This window comes from Saccopteryx leptura, chromosome 3, assembly GCF_036850995.1.
Source record: "Saccopteryx leptura isolate mSacLep1 chromosome 3, mSacLep1_pri_phased_curated, whole genome shotgun sequence".
Lineage (NCBI taxonomy): Eukaryota > Metazoa > Chordata > Mammalia > Chiroptera > Emballonuridae > Saccopteryx > Saccopteryx leptura.
In genome coordinates, this window is record NC_089505.1 from 202,889,108 (window position 1) to 202,909,297 (window position 20,190).

Here is a 20,190-nt window from a genome sequence, read left to right on the forward strand (position 1 = left end):
CATAGATCTTTTGTGTCATAATTATCTTGATTAATAATATATTATGACTATTTGCCACTAGATTTAGCCTTTTCCAAATCAGAAAGCAAAAAAGAAAAAGTGACCAGTTTGGAATAGAGTATCTTTTTTTTTTCAATACTGGGGAATAACAAACATCCTTCACTAATCATGATGTCCTACTTAGCAAGCACTCTGTGGAGCTTATTTGGCAAGAACCTTTGCAGACTTAAGATAACTATCTCCAAATGGATCCTTTGTTTTAGTCCACAAAAACAAAAGTTTTCTACTTTTAATGGAATGTGGATTTAATTTCTCCCATGTTTCCTTTTCCTGGAATACTTTCAAAGAGAATGGGCATAATGATCACCAGCTCACACTGGGCTTTTGTTCAGGTAAGCCCTGTTGGTTGCTGACACATCATTTTCCCTGTTAATTTCGTTTTTATATTGGAATGAAAAAATAGCAAACATACATTAAAGCATTTATTGGAAAAAATATAATTTCCCAAGAATGAGCCAACATTTAACAAATCTCCAAAAGAGAAAAAAAAAGTCAGAAATAAAGTTTAAATTCACTGAACAGAGATAAGACAATTAATTGGCAAGCTGAATGAAGTGCACTGATTGTCAAGTGACATGATGTTTATGTTAGTTCCAGTACCTTCTGGGCACTGGAAGACATAAAGAAAAAAGTTAAAAATTAACCAGAATAGCTCTTGTAGTTATTATTTGGGTAAATATGCCTTCTGGTTTGAGATGCCTGCGGTCTATCCCCACTATCGCACAGAGTAGAACCTGCCTTTTATTTGTAGTTTACTGCAGTGTTTTTCATTCTGCAGTCTCCATACAAGTAACAACCCTTTAGTAGGTGGTAAAATCAATTTAGTGTAGCAGAACTAGCCTTTAAAAGTTTGAAACAGAATAGAATTGAAAATGTCAGAGTGAATTACATAAAGTAAGAGTAGATATAATTTCTAAAACATTTGTTTCAGCTGTGTGTGCTGGTGGGCGGTAGGTCCTGTGTAGGTGTGTGGGTCATGGAGGCCATGTGAGTGGCCTGCCCCTCAGACATCAGGGTCCTTCAGACTCAGACTGAGTTATACCACTGCTTCCCTTCTCAGGCCTTCAGGTTTGGACTAGAACCGCACCGCCGACTTTCCTGAGCCTTCAGTTTACAGATGGCAGATTTGGGGGAATCTCAGTCTCCATAACTCATTAGTCAATTCCTCAATAAATGTCTATCTATCTATATGTCTTATTGGTTCTACTTCTGTAGAGAACCCTGTCTAATACAATTCTATAATTGATGTGGCTCACCTGGTGGACCCACTAGGGTACCAGACTAGATAGGGATGACTTTAATTCAGAGTGTCTACAATACCTGGAGATATCCTTCACTAGAGACTTCATGAATATGATCAAATGTGTTCATTAAGAAAAAAATCTCTTATATTCATTTTACTATAGAAATACCTTAAGCAGAAGTACAAACCACCATCTCTGAGTACTCCTTAGGATTGAATTCAGTGGGTATACAAAACCCATTACCTTAAAGGAGTGGCCTCTGATCTGACTCATCTTTTTATCCTTTCTTCTAGGACTTTCTTATCCTCTTCCATATCCACATCAGGCTTACTTCATGTTTCTGTCACCATATTTGACACTCTGTAGTTGACAACCTGTCCTACTTTTTAGTTCAATTGTTTAGAGCTCACTTGAAAAAAAAAACTGATCACAGACTCAGAACTTAAAAATAAGGCTTTTCCATGTATAAGAACTGCACTGTGGGTAGGAAGGAGCAGAGGGCTTTTTAGCCAGAAGCTGGGGGCCACTCTATCCTGATCTCTTGACATAGGAAGATTACAAGTTTTCCCTTATACATAAGTATAATCCAAACTCCTCTAAGGATTGCTCTTTGGTCAGCTTAAGTAATGATATTGTGCAGTCATAAGTTAGAATGATCCCGAAAGGCTACTTGAAAGGGCTACTGATCACATACACCTGAAAGTGGCTACAGTGTGGATCTCATGAGTGTTAGGGCTCTGTAAAGGGTGCTCAGTGTTATCTGGAGGAGTAGAACATTGGATATATATAAAGAGAGCCGCCATGTTTGTCCACCAGAGGTCAATATTCACAATCTCTTTGTTGGTTGGGGTTTGAACTTTTAATATATGTGACATGAATTTTTGTTGAGACAGCTTTCCTCTTCTGTACCAAGAATGCCTTGATTTGTATGTGTAGAGATGTATCCCTTCCCACACACTCTGCAAAGTAGGTACCTGCCACTGTAATTTTCAGCTGGGAGGAGTTTCCCTGTATTTTTCTATTCTTGTGCCTTGTCATCAATAATGTTCTTATATTCAGACTATAACCTCCAAGAGAAGGAGCTGTTTCACCCTAGTTCATCAGGCAACCTAGCAGCTAATAGGTGCACAATAAAGAGTAGATATATTTCATTCATTTTAATAAAACGAGTAACTCTCCAGCTCGCATCCAAACTAGATATTGGTGCAGCCCCTCACCACCAATATTTGGCAGAAACATGAAAAAATGGCAATTCTTGTGTACACCCACCCCCAAATCAATCTCTACAACCTTAGAGGTGTCTCTGATTAATTTGTTTACACATTACTTTGTAGGCTCTAGAACAATAATCATTATTTTCATAGAATCAACAGAACTTATGACAGCAAGTGACAGAAAGTGAAGGGACAGGTTCTGCTCTTTATTTTACCGTGGTGGCAAACTCTGGACTCCAAATCTGCCTTCTGTCTTCCACCCACTCTCATTCTGAGCAAACAACTATATGAGGTAAATATATATATAGTATAATTTAAAGATATTGGACCTCAGTGTTTCTTGACCAAGAGAACTGCCTCATAATCTTCCAGAGGACAGTGACCATGGCTTTTACTTTTTAATTTGGCTCCCCACCCCATGAGCACCTAACACAACATAGGTAAAGAAAGAACACCCAAAAGTACATGCGGGAGTCACACTGATAAGCCTTTTAAAAAGCTATATGAACAGTATTTTTTTTCATAATGTTATTATACCAAAGAATTTTGATATTAATTAAGAAATGCATATTTTGTTTATTGTCTTCTTGGTTAATATCTTACATTTAAGAAAAGCAGCATAATTGAAATCTTTTTTTTTTTTTTTTTGTATTTTTTCTGAAGCTGGAAATGGGGAGAGACAGTCAGACAGACTCCCGCATGCGCCCCACCGGGATCCACCTGGCACGCCCACCAGGGGCGATACTCTGCCCCTCCGGGGCATCGCTCTGTTTCGACCAGAGCCACTCTAGCGCCTGGGGCAGAGGCCAAGGAGCCATCCCCAGCGCCCGGGCCATCTTTGCTCCAATGGAGCCTCGGCTGCGGGAGAGGAAGAGAGAGACAGAGAGGAAGGAGAGGGGGAGGGGTGTAGAAGCAGATGGGCACTTCTCCTGTGTGCCCTGGCCGGGAATCGAACCGGGACTTCTGCACGCCAGGCCGACGCTCTACCACTGAGCCAACCGGCCAGGGCCTGAAATCTTGAACTAAAGAGGAACACTGATTGAGGGTTTGGTTTTGGTGAGTACTTTATTTCGTGATACATCAGTAACCTTTGCAAAAATATCCTCCTATCAGTAACAACATTAAATCTCAAGCAGCGTACAATGCAATTTGTGTCAACTGCCTCATTCTAGATGCTGTGCTAAGACAACATTGCCCTAAGTGCTTTGAGCAATCATCCCTAACTGCAAGGGCTATGCTAACCACACTGTAAAATGAGTTGGTTCAAAATGAGCAGGCTGGAATAAGAGATGATTTAGTTCCATGATTCACTGGAAACCTGGGGTATATTCAAAATCAGCTATGGACTGCCACATGCTATTAGAAGGAAGCAGCTCACTAGATTAAACTCAAAGTCATATTTTTACAAATAAGCCTACTGGGACCGGGCTACCATTCGAGACTTAGTGATGCTACAAGTGGCTTTTCACTGGGAGTCACTTCTCGTGCTGTTTCCAAAATACTGTGAAAAGGTATTATAGAGCAGGAAGAGGGGTCGACTTTTATCTCTTTTAAAAAGTATCGCCATATGAGACAGAGTTTGGGGAGTTCGCATTGAAGTATCTCCAGTCTGAGGCCTCTGCGGAGACAGGGGCTACCTTTCTTATTTCATTCAAAACTGTAAGGACACTTCTCTGGAATTCACTAGTGATTGAACTGATATTTGGTTCCTGTACTTTTTAGAAGGCTTATCAGTGTGACTCCCGCGTGTATTTTTGGGTGTTCTTTCTTTATCTATTTTGTGTTAGGTGTTCATGGGGTGAGAAGCCAAATTAAAAAGTAAAAGCCATGGTCACTGTCCTTTGGAAGATTATGAGGCAGTTCTCTTGGTCAAGAAACACTGAGGTCCAATATCTTTAAATTATACTATTTGAACTAGCTTGTACAAATCCTTTGGTTCCAAAATAAATTCAATTGACACTTTTGAGATTTCATTTCAAAAATGTGATTTGTTCGTTTCATACTTCTTACCCTATACTAAACCTGTTAATTGTAGAGATAAAAAAAATCCAATAATTGTTCATTCTCTCGTATTTCATCTTAAAGGAAGAGAAAGATAAATAGAAAAGGAAGTCCTTATAAATGTATGGAGGATAGACTGGGTGTCTTAGAAAATGATCTCTGAGTAACAGAACACTCCACTTTCATTTCCTAGAAGCGTAGCATGCCAGAGAGGTTGTAAAACTTAAAACTGTCCAATTAGATTTTATGCCAAGCAATACAATTTATCCTTCTGTGGATCCATGATCTCTGGCTCACTGGGAATTAAATGTTCAAATGTTCTCTCAAACCACTACATACAAGGTAACTTGCACAGTGTGCATACATTGTATTAATTACTTTTCCAATACCAATGTATCAATAGTTAAGAACTTGCCCAAATATGTTGGATCCGTAATTGAAATTACAGTTCTATATTCTGTAATAATCTCAAAGAAATCCCTTTTTGAGTTTACTTGGCTTTATAATCAGAATTTATCTGTTTCTATGATTTATGCTTTAATTGGCTTGTTGTCACAGATTTAATTTTAGATTGAGCTGTGGTTAGATTTGGCTCTGGTTAGAAAGCCTTTATTCTCTTCTAAAAAGATTCACCTATATATTATGTCAACAGGTACCTGGGAAGGACACGAATAAAAGTGAACACAAATAAGAATAAATAGATTGCATTTGTTCTCATAAACTATCAGCATTGGTATGTTGGTTACTTGTTATCTACAGTCATTTAATTGCACTGTTAAATATGACATGATAGTCTTCCAAAATTGGTAAGTGACCTGTAGGGTAATATATCCAAACAGGTTAGGTCTTTATTTAAAGTCTGAGTTCACTAAGATTAGTCACAGAAATCACACTAACATTTAAAAGTTACTTTTTAAAGAGGAGGTGAACAATTTATGTACTGCTCCAGGAAAGGTGAAGAGTGGAAACAGTTATCTATCATCAGGGCAAATACCTTCTCTACTCTATTGAAAAGAGTTATGGATCTGCTACTACAGGGAGAAGAGCTACTCAGCATCTGCATTAAGCAAATTATCCACTTGATCTGATGATCCATTTCAGATTGATCAGAACCACTGAATGACTGTTCAGCTCTCTGGCTAGCTTTCCATGATACTAAATATCACAGACCCTTGGCAATATACTAACCACACATCCCTCATATGCAGTGTGGATGCTCCCCTTGCCCATCTCATCGCATTTATACTAACACAGATTTACAATTCAACACACAGCTGAAATAAACCTAAAGGACTCAAAGTGACTGATCTTTCATTTATGACTAATAATTGTATCTAGAAAATACAAAACAAAATTAAATAAAGCACCCATGAACAGAGCTGGAACTGGTTTGACCAGCTGGTCTCCAATCCAAGCTAAGCCACACATGACAGGAAACAACTCACAAACATCCATTCAATTACTCTTAACAAATTCTGCAGGTATCATTTGTTTTATACTTTAATTTTTTGAGTGAATTTATATAAAACCAATTGTGGATTTAAAAATAGATGAACAGATAGATGGGACAGATAAATGGCTAGAAAAAAAAAAGATGATAGACAGATAGATACTTGAAAAAAAAGCATATTAAGGGTGAAATGCAAGATCAGTTGAAAGTCAACTATCCAAAGCCAAAGCTGTTCATGCTCATGTCACTGACATTTGAGGAGAAGAGATATGTGTCAAAGACAGTACATGTCAAATTAACGGGTACCCATTAGGCCTTCTTAGCAATAAAGGAATAGTCACTGTTGACTTACACTAAGTCACTTGTCTGGTGATCTTAGTAAATATCAGGATATGTAGCCCTTCACTTTATCTGTCACTGAGACTTGACCACAGTATTTTCCTTTCTTCACCAGAGGAAAGAGAAAGTCAACTTGGTGGAGGAGGTGGGGCTGTCAGAGGAATGATGGAACAAGAGACATATTTTGAGAGTAATGGATTGCCCCCACTGAGACCATATATTCCCTGTTCAGAACACTTGGAACAGGTTATTCTTATCCTATCATGAGTTAGAGAGGATTCATTCTTTTCACTAACATGGAAACAAGTTTAAAAGCCTATGACATCCCATCCAAGGAAGACATATCAGTCTGTGCCAACCCAGTGTTTCACTGATGTCTGATGAGCATTCCTTCATTTGGCCAAAGATGCAACTAACAAACTATTTGTAAAAGAAGAAGAATGGGAGTTTTGATTGTCAAAGAATTGGGTTAAATTTTGCAGCATTCCCATGGCACTGAATAGGGAGAAAATGAACTACAGTTTCCTTTCCACTACAGTGCAGTCTTTAGGAATTTAATAGAGTGGGCAAATATGTATAAGATCTATGACTGTCAAAGGAGAAGGGACAGGTATAGAAACAATGCCCACATATGCCCTAAGCTTTATTTCCCCCAGTAAAAATCAGTGCCGAAGAAGTAGTAGCAATAGAATTTGCCACTGGAACTGAGAGAGAGCACCATATTGGGTGCATGAGCAGGAAGTGTTTCACATTGTTTTCAATGTTGTATGTGATTGCATTAGATAAACAAATGTACCTCAGTTCAAAGACAAAAACTGAACAAGAAGTACATTTGGAAAAGAGTCTGGCCCCATTACAAAGGTTGTGTTCACATGTACTTTGTCCCCTTAATTGAAAGGAAGAAAGACAAGCAGCCAAAAAGTGAGGGAGCACATAAGATGTTGGTGCTCCGGGTTTAACAATAGGATGTGCTCACTAGAGACAGCTAACAGCAATAGGCTGGAGTCTTTAGAGTGCCCTCAAGCTATGAGCATCATTTCTATAAGAGATCTCTTCATGTTATATATTACTGAGAGGCCCACCTATAACCACAGACTCTGCTTGCCACATCCCTAGGCAGTCTGAAAAGAATGAAAAACCCTAGCTGAAAGCAGCTACAATTATTGTGGACATTTTAGAATGCATCTCTGCCAAGTTTGGAATGGTCCATCATAGGTGTTAAAATATGAACCAGTATTGCTTGACCTGTGGTGGCGCAGTGGGTAAAAGCGTTGACCTGGAACGCTGAGGTCACCGGTTCAAAACCCCAGGCTTGCCTGGTCAAGGCACATATGGGAGTTGATGCTTCCTGCTCCTCCCTCTGTTCTTTCTATCTCTTTTCTGTCTCTTTCTCTCTCTGTGTCTCCTCTCTCTAAAAAAATGAATAAATAAAAAAAATGTAAAAATAAATAAAATAAAAAACAAACAAAAAAATGTGAACCAGTATAAAGTCTGGACTGAATTCTTCTATTAAATGATGACAGCTCACCCTATATCCAACTTTGTCTCAACTTGAAACAAATTTTATTAACTAACTGAAAGGGCTTCATCTTGCCCAAGTAGAAAACATCAGTAACTTTGTTTAGCTTTGTACTGGTTTATTTATGATTAAGAACTGAAATAGAGAAATATGGACATTTTTTATTAAGAGATTAGATAAAAAAAAACATGTCACTCAGGCTAGCTCTAGGTGCAATCTTATTAATGATATATATTTTTTCTTTATGCTCATCTGCATTCTCCAATTTTTTATAGGCATATATTACTTTTATACCCATAGAAAAAGCTGTCAAAAAATATATATGTATATATTGCTATTAGTATTTAACTTGAAAAGGAATGGAAATAAAACAGAAAGGAAAAATACCAAAGTGGTAACAGTGATTGGCTTCAACAGAAAAGTGAGCAATGCCTTTTATTTTCTTTAAACTCTTCTGTATTTTCCAAACTTTCTATAGAGAACAAATATTTTTAATTAATGAGTACCTTGAGGAACAAAGAAAATTTAGGGGGAAAATGTTGCCTTATTTAATTTTAATAATCTGAAAATGGGTGAACAATTGTCATTATTTAATTAGAAGTAATCTTGGTGGACAGTTTCCACAGTTTACCATAAAAAAATGATGAAGACTAAGAAGCATCTTCTTGTGGCCAAGCTTAGGGTTAGGCAGATCTTATGGTCAGCAAGCAGTGTTAATTTGAAGGATGCCAAAACCTGTTCTCCAAAGTATCTGTTCTTTCCTAAAAGTGCACCAAAACCAGCCTGCTACTGTTTCTGTGTTCTTGTCATTGGAGTCATTTCTTCAGCTTCTAGAAATGTGTCCTCTGGAATTAACCTTCATAAAATATGGAAGGGGATGGACAGCCATAGGCAAACTGGAAAGGCTGAAGTGGCCATGACAAGAGCACAGACTGCACCCAGGCTCCATTGTCAGAACTCCTCCTGTAGTCATGAAATCTTGGGCATGATCTTTGCCTTATTTTGGAATTGATTCCCTCCTCTACAAAATGAAGGGTAGACTAAGACTCCCTTATTAGTCTTCCCAGATCTAAATTCCATCAGCATAATTTGTTAGTTTAGATGGATGTCATTGTGTAAAACCAAGACCAATGCAGAGAGGATAGATAATAAGATGGACATGTGCTCAAGTCAAGCATCAGGAGAAAAGGAAAAATTCAGGGGCCTGAGGTCTTTCTAAGGAGCGCAGTGAGCCCAGAAGAATGAGACACTACCACATGCCACAAACGGAGATATCTCCCCAAAGTAAAGCTCAATTCACTTCAAAAAATCTTTTCTGAGTCAGTTTTATTTCTGAGTCAAGAGTTTCAGTTTAATTTCTAATCTCAAGAGGCCATCATGTTATATGAGGTTTGTAAAAGTGACTGTCTTCCAGAGCAACAACTGATAGTGATTATTCTGTCAATATTCTTATAAAATGAGGATATTAAACAAAATACATGACCACACTTCCACATGCTTAAATGAGTGAACTGGCTTTCCTTCAGCGAACTGACTGAACAGGGGAATGTGAGGTTCTTTTAATGAAATTCATCACAAATGAGAATGAGTGAAAACCATCCACATGGTAGGTTTTTCTGTGAGGAGAAATGAAGGGTTTGTTTATTCTCCTCCATAGGAAAACAAAGGAATTTATTAGTGAGGAAAGAGAAAAGGGTAAGTTTAAGGAGAAATGAATCAAGAACAAGAGGGGGGGGGGGGAATGCATTTCCCTACTGAATGACCTAATTATTTTAAAAGAAAAATATGTTTATGTTTTGGATGCATTTTATGCTGTCACACAAGTATCTTTTTAGAGAACTAATTCTGATAACATTATAGAGATCAACATGCCATAAAGTAAAACCAGCAGCTTTTGACTGTGGACTGCTCGCTCTTGGACGGGCATCCCACCGCTTACTGCACACATGGCAACAAGTTTGGCCCAACAATAAAAGCTAACCTTGTTTCTAAAATTAAAATGTTTGCTTTTACCAAGTCCTTCAATTCATTATCAAGGTTCCGAACCTGATTTGTCACAGCCCTACCAGCTAGACTTCTCCCCAGCTAGATGAACTGAATTATAAAAATTACTCAGTGGAAACTGAAAGCCCAAAATAAATTGAGGTGATTCATCCTGGAGCTTCTTGTTATTTTAGGACTTTTGGACAGAACTGTTGGTATTCGAAAGTAATAAAGGAGCCAGACTTGACACCTTGATTTGTTAACTCAGAGAGATTCACAGTCAGTCCCATGCTGGATACATATGGGGTTTAACAATGCAAAGGTGATTAAGAGAGAAAATGTTGCCACTTTTAAGTTTTGGAAGTCAATTTATCATCTGTTTTTTGACATAGCTAGCCCAGTCATATTCTTTTTTTTTTTTTTTTTTTTTCTCTATTTTTCTGAAGCCGGAAACGGGGAGAGACAGTCAGACAGACTCCCACATGCGCCCGATCGAGATCCACCCGGCACGCCCACCAGGGGGCGATGCTCTGCCCCTCCGGGGCGTTGCTCTGTTGCGACCAGAGCCACTCTAGCGCCTGGGGCAGAGGCCAAGGAGCCATCCCCAGCGCCCGGGCCATCTTTGCTCCAGTGGAGCCTCAGCTGTGGGAGGGGAAGAGAGAGACAGAGAGGAAGGAGAGGGGTGGGGTGGAGAAGCAGATGGGTACTTCTCCTGTGTGCCCTGGCCGGGAATCGAACCCGGGACTTCCGCATGCCAGGCCGATGCTCTACCACTGAGCCAACCAGCCAGGGCCCCCAGTCATATTCTTAAAGGAGTCTCAAAACATATTTCTGAGAATAAAAGAATCAATAACTCCCATGGGCAGAAAATTATTAATTTTTAAAATATTAAAGAATAAGGGTAACAATGAAGCAAGCCCACGATTTCTCTGAGAGCACAGTCTGAATACAGAACAATAAACACCTGACCAAACACCTGAGTGCTAAGGACAAAGCCATAACCAATCTTTAAAAGGTGAAGAACTGGCCAACCACTTAAAGGATATACTTTGAAGACTTTACCCAACAGTATTGGTGACTATAGGCTGGTTTGTCCACACAGTCATCATTGTGTTCACCTGACCAAGCCAAATATTTGTAAGATGTTAAAACAAGCCCCACTGTAAGGTGCTGGTGACCATGAACTGATTGAAGTAAGCACTGATCTAGAGACATGGTGTGACAGACCACAGGGTGTCAGCCCTCAGGGATTCATTAGTATGTCATCAGAGCTATAAACCCAAACCTAAAAGTTCACAGAATTACTTAAATGCTATATTATGACAATGGAACAACCATCTAAAGATAACTGTGCTGGAATTAAAAAAAAAAAACACGTTTACTTTTTTCAAGCAATCTCTTGTGTTTTGGGGGTGTTTGTTTGTTTGCTTGCTTTGAAGTATATCCAAAATATATACCCTGGGTTGGTTCTCTCAACACTATATATATATTTAATACCTACAGAATGCCTACACATACCAGATACCCTTATTTGTGGTTAGTGTACAGTAAGTGACCCATTTAACTTAAGCCAGCTAGCTGCATCAGGTCTTCAAAGTTATTTTGTTCAATCTCATTTCACATTGATGAGATGCCATAGATACTTAATTCTTGTTTATATCAGTTAGCCTGCAGTAAAATTAGTTTCATTATATGTTATTTTGCTTAAAGACACAGAACCTATTGAAGACATTAAGGCTTCTGTCTTATTTCAATCAGATTTTGGGTTGTGTTAATAAGAGAAGTAGGTAAAAGGATCCTTATTCTGGGTCTGTCCTTTAAAGGACCTTAGTCTGTTCTTTTTCCAGTCATGCTTCTCTCGATAGGCCACAGAGTTCAAAGAGCCAGGAGAATATACCCACCCGAGGCCCACAGCCCCGCTCTAGACCCAATACTCCTGGTACTGAGACTTTAGAGTCTGCCTAGCCAATATGGTGCCTGCTTCCAAAGGTCTGCATTTCCTCCTCCCTGGGAGCTGATAGTTGTTGAATGAATGTGTTGAAATTGATGTAAAAAATGAAATATTTAGCCCTGGCCAGTTAGCTCATTAAATTAAGAGCATAGTCCTGAAACAACAAGGTTGCATGTTCTATTCCTGGTCAGGGCACACATGGGAATGCATGACTGAGTGGTACAACAAATGCTTCAATCCCTCTCCTTCCTACCTCCCTTTCTCTCTCTGTCTCTCTAAATATCAATAAAAGTTAAGCCTTGGCCCGATATCTCCAGAGCATCGTCCCAGTGCATGGAGGTTGCCTGTTTGATCCTCTGGTCAGGGCACATACAGGAGCAGCTTGATGTTTCTGTCTCTCTCTCCCTGTCTCTCTCAAAAAATAAAATAAAATAAATATTTATTTCATTGATTAGCACACAAACCTAAATGCATGGGTTTTTTGGAATCTTTTCTGATTGTCAAGAGAATCTTTTTTTAACTCCTGATTTTACATCTGATTTCTGGGAAGGTGAAGCTATCAGTTAAATTCCAGTTAGGTAAGGTGCCTGATAAGTTACATCACAGAAAATAGCATTCAGTGAATACAGGTTTGTGACAGTGGCACTTTCTTTGAGGGAAAAAAAAGAATTTTAAATTCATAATCATTTGACTCCTTTTAGAAAAGGTATCCTCTTCCAATAATATTTAGTTTTGCTTTTTGAAAACTATGCCCAACGTTTTTAGTTAGCAGACAGAATAATTAACCAAACCTCCAAACACCTTTCTGCTCTGGGCCTCCTATGGTAGATGCGATATTTTATTTTTCAGTTATTTAGCCAGGCCCCTTCCTGATTGTTTTATGACTTAATTACAATGATTGCATCATGTTTATAGAACATGCAGGCCCAGCACAGTGCATGCTTTTCTGTCACACCCTAAATATGAGAAGAATCAGCGGTGTGCTTGTTAGATACAATACTAGCTAATGGGCTGCAACTGTGATGCAGGAAGCTTTTCCAAGAAAATATATAACATTAGTGGAAGAGACTGTCTCTCATATAGCAAGACTAGGCATCTGTTTTTCAATCCATAGATTTCAAATAGGCTTAACTGTTCCTTTAGTCTCTTCTGAGAAAAGCTCAGGGTGCAGAGGACAGCATTCTTGCTTATCCTCATTACTATGAAAGACAGAAGCAATCCAGTGGGAAAAATGCCACGATACTATCATGTAACTAACTAGCTTATTCAAATATAGAAATGGGTTTTTCTTTGTTTGTTCATTTGTTTTGCTTTCTTGGGTTTGCTTCAAACCTTGGAGGCTGCCAGCTTGTTTATATAAGCATCAGCCTAGGCCAGATTCAAGCATTAGCCTCATCCCAAGTTGCTAGGATGGCTATCCAAGCACATTTTAAAGCAGGTTTCTCAACTGGAAGCGATTTTGTGCCCCAGTGGACATTTGGCAATATGTGGAGACATTTTTGCTTGTCACAACTTGGGAGAGAAGAGAAGGGTGCTCCTAGTATCTAGTAAACAGTGTGTAATGCACAGGACAGCTCCCCACAACAAAGAATTATCCATCCCCAAAGGATGACAATGCCAAAGCTGAGACATCCTGTGGTAGAGAGACAAGGGCATGAGGAAAACAGCACTGAATATTCCCAACTTGGAAATATACAGTTTTCCCTTGCAGGTCTTATTACTTACACACTCCAAGAAACACTTAGCTTGCTTATGGAGGCAGGCTGGGACAAACATATTAAACTTGTGGGTGAAACAGAATCAAATATAATTCTGTGTTGTCCCTGTGGAGATCAAAATGCTTTTCAGAAAGTTCTTCCACCAGGAGAAGGCCAGAGGGTCCTGGGACTGAAAGGGGTCCTCATTTCACAGATGAGAAAGCAGGAGGCTCAGAAGGCTGTTATTTGCTCAAGGTTATTCAGTGACTGTGGTTCAAAGCTCAGGAAACCAAGACAGGCCAGACACTGGAGAGAAGAACTCTGAAAGGTGTGAAAGAACAGACAAGTGCTCTCAGCTGGATGCCATCTTGGTGACAGAAATCTTTTCCACATCTGAGCCCTTGGTGTCATGAAAAGCTGGGTCTCCTGTGATGGGCATCTTGAGGTTTCCCCAGAATCAGCAGCCCTAGAGGAGCCCCACACCCCCTCCCTGTCAGCCAGAGTCCTCACCTGACAAATCTAATTCCCAGTGCTATTCTCCAGATGTTTAGACTGTCAAATGATTTAATGGACTGCAGACATAAGTTGGTCTGTTCATTAAAATAGTCATCATCATGAAAAAGATGAAGGACACCTGCCCCCACCCTCTGTCAGTCTGTCCCATGTAGGTACCTCCTTCCTATCAATCACCATCGTGTGTATTATGTAAATACCTCAGATGAAATGTCAGCCTATATATCTCATTGTTCTTGTATGCCATATGGGAAAATGACTGGTGAGCCCTGCTTCCCTCTACAACCAACATTAATTGCCATCTTTGTTATCTAGCAATGGAGATCCTGATTGGAATGGTTTTAAGCCTCCAGTAACTCAACAGAAAACGTGATTCAGGCTGATTCTTACTGAATGAACAGAAATCACAAAAACTCTATGATCCTAGTTACATTTGATCAAAAACATTGATGAAGACAGTCATTTATTTTATTTGTTGATAAAATAATACAGAAATCCAAAAAGCTTAGAGATAAACATTTCTGTATTTTCCCCCAGAAAACAAAGGAGGCCTGGAGAAAAAGGTGAAGGGCAATCCCTAATAACTGTGGAAGATGAAGTACAAATGTCATTTTTCTTCCCTATTTCCTGGGCTACTTTAGAGAAAATGCATGTGTCCAACTTCAGGGGTGGTATTACAACATGTCAGAGTAAAAAGGGAATTTAGAAGTCATTGAATTTAACATTGTCCTAGGGCATGAATCCTACTTAAGAAATCTCCAATAACAAGATTTATGTCTCTGCTTTAATACTTTCAATAAAGAGGCATTCACAGCTTTACAGGGTTCCATTAGATGAGACTAATTTAAAAGCGTAGAAGACACAAGCCCCAATATATCGTTGGGCAATCACCATAGTACAGACAGTATTAGCAAAAATTTTCTATTCATAAATGCAAACTCCTTTGTTTAACTTCCTTAAAGTGAAAATGATATATTTTTAAATGTTGATTGTATTGATTTGAGAGTGAGAGGAGTGGAAAGAGGTAGAGAGAGACAGAAACATCAATCTGCTCCTGTATGTGCCCTGACTGGGGATCAAACCAGCAACCTCTGTGCTTTGGGAAGATGCTCTAACCAACTGAGCTATTCAGCCAGGGCAAGGTGAAGATGATATTAAAGCTAGCTTCAAGTCCCAATAGAAAGAATAAATCTCCCTGTCGTGTTGGCAAATTTGCACACATATAAATTAAAATAAGGTTTTTCCATCCCAGAGAACCAGGAATTTTTATCACAGTCTCTGTGGGAGAAAAGTGCTTCCTTGCCCTAGATCATAGTCTTTCCTGTCTTCCATGTGGAAAGCTGTGCATGCAATGGTAAGGGCAAAGCTAACTGTCAACATAAAACTTGGTCCTGAACATTTCAGAGTTCTCACTGGTTCCAGGATCAAAATGATCCATATAAGCTCATTGAAGGAGAAAAGATGGTTACATCAAGTCACCACAACCAATGAAATGAGATAAATGGCATACGAGATCACCTTTGCTATGTGAAATAGAAGTTTATTTCCTCATGCTAGAGAAACTGGACTCATTGGCCGTACACTGTAGGGTCTCCTATGCTTCATTTACACATGGCCCCAGCCATGAAAAGAACTGTCTCTCTTCCTTCTCTCTATTTACTCTGGAGATGGCTAATGAGAAGCTACCATGTTGCCCCTAGGTTTTCTCTCCTTGTTTATTTGAAAAAGTGCAAAAAATCCATTAGTTTAAAGAGATAACATTAAGGAATGCAGCTGCAACTGTTGTACAATAGATTACTCTGGCCTGTGTGCTCAATCTAGGGCATTGTTTAAAAGCACTTTTCGATTTTAATTAAAATAAAATGAGCCCTGGAAGAAAATACATCTCCTCAGGAGAAGATTGTATTCAGCTTGTTCTCTGTAATTTTGTCCATCACACTGCTGGCTGTGGCTTTTTCCACAGGTCTTAAATGGTGTCTAAATTGACCGGCTCTGTTGCCAAGGAAACAGACAGGACAATGCTAATAGGAGCTACTTAGGACAAACTGTGAAAAGCTTAGAAATAAAATTGTTTGACATGAAAGGCACCGTGTCAGCAGCCAGGCAAGTCTGAGGAAAACTGCACTAAGCCAAAGATGGTGACATGTCTCCCCCTACTCTTTTCCCTCAAAATCTCTCCTAGAAAATGGATTCTGCCCTAGGAGCTTGGACAGCTTTTCTTATCAGAATCGCTTTCTCTTTCTAACTCAAAGTAGAGAAAAATTGTGTTGTGGTTTGGAAGTACCGAGAATAGATGTCAATTTGTTCCCATAGAAATGAGCTGCTTTCCCCCCCTTTTTTCTACCAACAAAGTCTTTCCCCCTCATGAATAAATTGCAAATATTCTTCTGAAATTTCTAAGACTGTTAATTAAAATCCACTTGATTTAAGCTGCTTCTCCCATTTTGCACTCATACACCATAAATTATGGAGGAGGTCAAAGAATGAATGGCAATTTGACATGAAGAGGTTGATTTATTGCTTCAGAAGGAGTTTTATACCAGATGTGGCAGGAGTCATAAATTTAATGCTAAATGTTATGTATTATTATGCTTTCAGGAATATAAATGTGTTTAAATACTATGCAGGTGGAATGATAAAAATATGAGTCTACTCTCCTGGCAATTTTAAAAGGCCCTTTAAAGCTGTCAAAAAAAAAAGTTGAGAAACCAGCTAGATGAGTCCCTCAGATGCCTTTTACAACAGGCCTTAGTTTGTAAAAGTAACCCTTTCCTGTAACACACTGGTCATTGGCTTGTGGTGGCTTGGGTGGGCAGAAGAGATAAAGAATTCTTTCATCTGGGGAAAAAAAAAAGAAGAGTGAGAGTATGAATGAAGAAAGACCCAGAGAGCTCCCTACTGCTGTGACATTAGGACATGCATCCAAAATATTATTTCTCTTCCACTCCTCTACAGATGACTATAATTTAATTTATCTTACCTCATTTGAAAACCAATCCAGACACAATGAAATCTGCCTAACTTCACTTAGCAACAGCAGTGGCTATAATCACTGAACTTAAAATATCAAAGGAGGACAAGATTCAGGTATATGAAAGCTTGGAGCTAGAAATAGCAGCAGGAAAGAAATCACTAGGGGGCGGAAGTTATAAGTGGAAGGACTCAGTTTTGGGTGGAAGTCTATTCTGCTTGGGGCTGCAGGGCTGAAGCAGTGCTAGATTATCAGTCAGTGCCTGAGATTCCCATCCTTCCAGACAGAAATGGGGAGAAGGTGGTTTGTCTGGCTCCTGCCAATTGTAAGGGGCGGGGATAGGAATATGAGAGAAAAGTAGACTTTTGGGTTTAAAAAGGACCTCAATAATATAACCACCAAATACAATGAGAAATAACGGGGGGGAGGGGTATTTAAAGCATTTAGAAAAGGCATTTATAGACAAATTGAAAAGGAGCAGTTTGCCTCTTTGAAATATTGACTATTTTAAGCTGGTTATTATTTTTAAGAAACAAAAAATTTAGGAAAAAATCTTTGATATTTCCCCTAACTGCCTAAAAGAAATGTAGGTAGAGGACTTGCTCCAAGAAGGGAGATACCATCACAGATGACTGCAGTTTAACATAAATTAGCATGTGATAGTCAGAAAAGAACCCATCAAGGCCCATTTGTTTAAAATTCTTTCTGTGTCCCACCATTAAAGATGGCCCAGTATTGGATAAACAAATGTTTTTTTAAGTTTGCTCGCTTGTATTAGGGCAGTACCATGTGTGTATAGTCTGTGGAAGGCTGTCGTGTGTGTATAGTCTATGGAAGGCTGAGGGTGCTTGCCCTCAGGGAGGTAGATTGCCAATTGTGGACTGCCTACTGCAATGGGGAAGGGCGATTGTTTGCTATTGTTTGCTGAAGAAGGGGTTTTTTTCTCCCAGCCTGAGGGTGCTTGCCCTCAGGGAGGTAGATTGCCAATTGTGGACTGCCTACTGCAATGGGGAAGGGCGATTGTTTGCTATTGTTTGCTGAAGAAGGGGTTTTTTTCTCCCAGCCTGTTTTTGGCAGGAGAGGGGAGAGAGAGAGAGAGAGAGAGAGAGAGAGAGAGAGAGAGAGAGAGAGAGAGAGAGAGAGAAGCTTGGGATCCCCGAGAGAAAGGGAAGTGGTCTTCCCTTTCTTTCTGTTTGCTCATCCGCTGTTACGAGACTTTAATAAACGAAATGGCCCACCACTTTCTGGCTCCACAGTTCCTTTACTACGTGCCCGAATCCAATGAGAACCTGCATGGCCACAGCAGAGGCCTCTGGCCTTACACCCAGCAAACATTCTCTTTCCATCACTATGCAAATTGCCTTTCTGCCCTTTGAAGTCCCAAATCACAACCTCATCTTTCTCCTCAGTCCAGAACAACTTATAAGCCTTATCTGCCCAATGTGTCCTCAGGTCTCATGTTCTTACAGGACATCAGCATCTACATCCATAATAAATTTTGGGTATTTTCTCCTGTTAATTTGTCTCATGTTAATTTGATTATTATAGCCTAGCCAGAAGAACTTAGAAAGTTGAGAGAAAAAGTATTTTTTAACTCCCACACAATCAGAGAAAATTAAATAGGGACTTATTTAGGATGATATAAAAGAATTATTGTTAATCTTGTTAGGTGTGGCAATGGCATTGTGCTTATACAAGAAAATACCGGTTTTTTTTACACCGAAGACTCATTCTGAATCAGAGGTGAAATGAGATAGTACCTAGGATGTGTTTTAAAATACTACAGTAAAACAAAAAGATAGGTGGAGGGATAGATAAAACAAGTAGGCAAAATGTTAATAGTTGTTGAAACTAGCAGGTTTTGTTTTGTTTTGTTTTGTTTTGTTTTTTAAGAGAGACAGGGAGAGAGACAGGAATATCAAGCTGCTCCTTTATATGCCCTGGCCAGGGAATCGAACCAGCAACCTTTGGACCTGGATGACACAGAAGCCAGCTAGCCAGGGTTTTTATTTATTGATCAATTTTTAAAGAGACAGAGAAAGGAAGGGAAAGAGAGGGGAGGGGAAAGGGAAGCAATCATCTGTTGTCTCACTCAGTCATGTATTCATTGGTTGCTTCCTGTGTGTACCCTGACCAGGGATCGAACCCACAATTTTGTTGTTTCAGGATGACATTCTTAACTGACTAAGCTAACTGGCCAGGGCCAAAACTGACAGTTCTTTTTTTTTTTTTTTAACTGTCTACACACCAGTCAAGTCCTGACAGTAAAAAATGTCAGCACAATTCCATGTCATTTCTATCAGAACCAATGACTAAAATGCAGTTATATTTATCTCATATGCCACAAAACTGACAGTTCTTAATGAACATGTAAAATTTCTCTAAAATCTGCTTTTTTTATATGTTCAGATATTGTCATAATAAAATGTATTCTAAAATTCTGAAGAAATTTATTTCTGAGAATTCTGACCTGGCCAATTTTTTGATTCAGTACAACAATAAAAAGAACACATTTTCAGGCATGCAAAATATCAAACAACCCACTTTGCGTATAGTTTTCTACCTTTTTCAGAAAACTACTGCAGGATATACTCAATCAAAACAATGTAGCAAGTCAACAAAGAGGAGGACTATGGATCCAGGAAACAGGGTTTCTGGATGACAGGACACAGAAATTAACCCAGATGAGGACATGCCAGTGGGAATCAAGGAAATGTTTCTTCCAGACGACAACTTGAAAGAATACCAGATGTGAAATCTAGTACTGATTAACATATTGGCATAGAATGGAATTAAGGCTAAATCCAAAGAAAATCAAGCAAACATATTTTTAAGATTATCTAAAACTATTTTTTTTTAAAAAAATCAAATGTTGTTCAGGGTTGCAAAAAATAATCATAGTATATTACATGGCTCAACTAGGAAGAGTTTTAAGGTACTTGTGACAATGGAAGTACAGAATACTGATCTATCCAAAATGAGAATAAAACAATAAATATTGGGAGGCAGGAGGAAGGGAAAGATTCATGTGCAAGATGGGACTACTGGCTTTCACATAAAAGAAAAGTAAATTCTTAGCTTCCAGAGTGCTAAGTCAATAGATAATTTTTAAAACAAAAAGTTAAAAAGTAGTAATAATGTCATGTCAAATAGAATTATGGAAGTAAAACAAAATGTGGTTTCCCTTAGGAAGGTGAGAAAAGTATGGGGTGCAACATAAACAGGTGGATTTAAAGGCAGGTGCATCA

At 38.9% G+C, this 20,190-nt stretch overlaps 1 non-coding gene across 1 annotated transcript; it reads right to left on the reverse strand.

Annotated features, from left to right (window-relative positions):
• Positions 1-19,177: 19,177 nt before the first annotated feature.
• Positions 19,178-19,315, reverse strand: LOC136401652 (small nucleolar RNA SNORA53). The gene has a single exon (XR_010750669.1). It is a non-coding gene; the product is annotated as a small nucleolar RNA SNORA53 (small nucleolar RNA).
• Between the last annotated feature and the right edge of the window lie 875 nt (positions 19,316-20,190).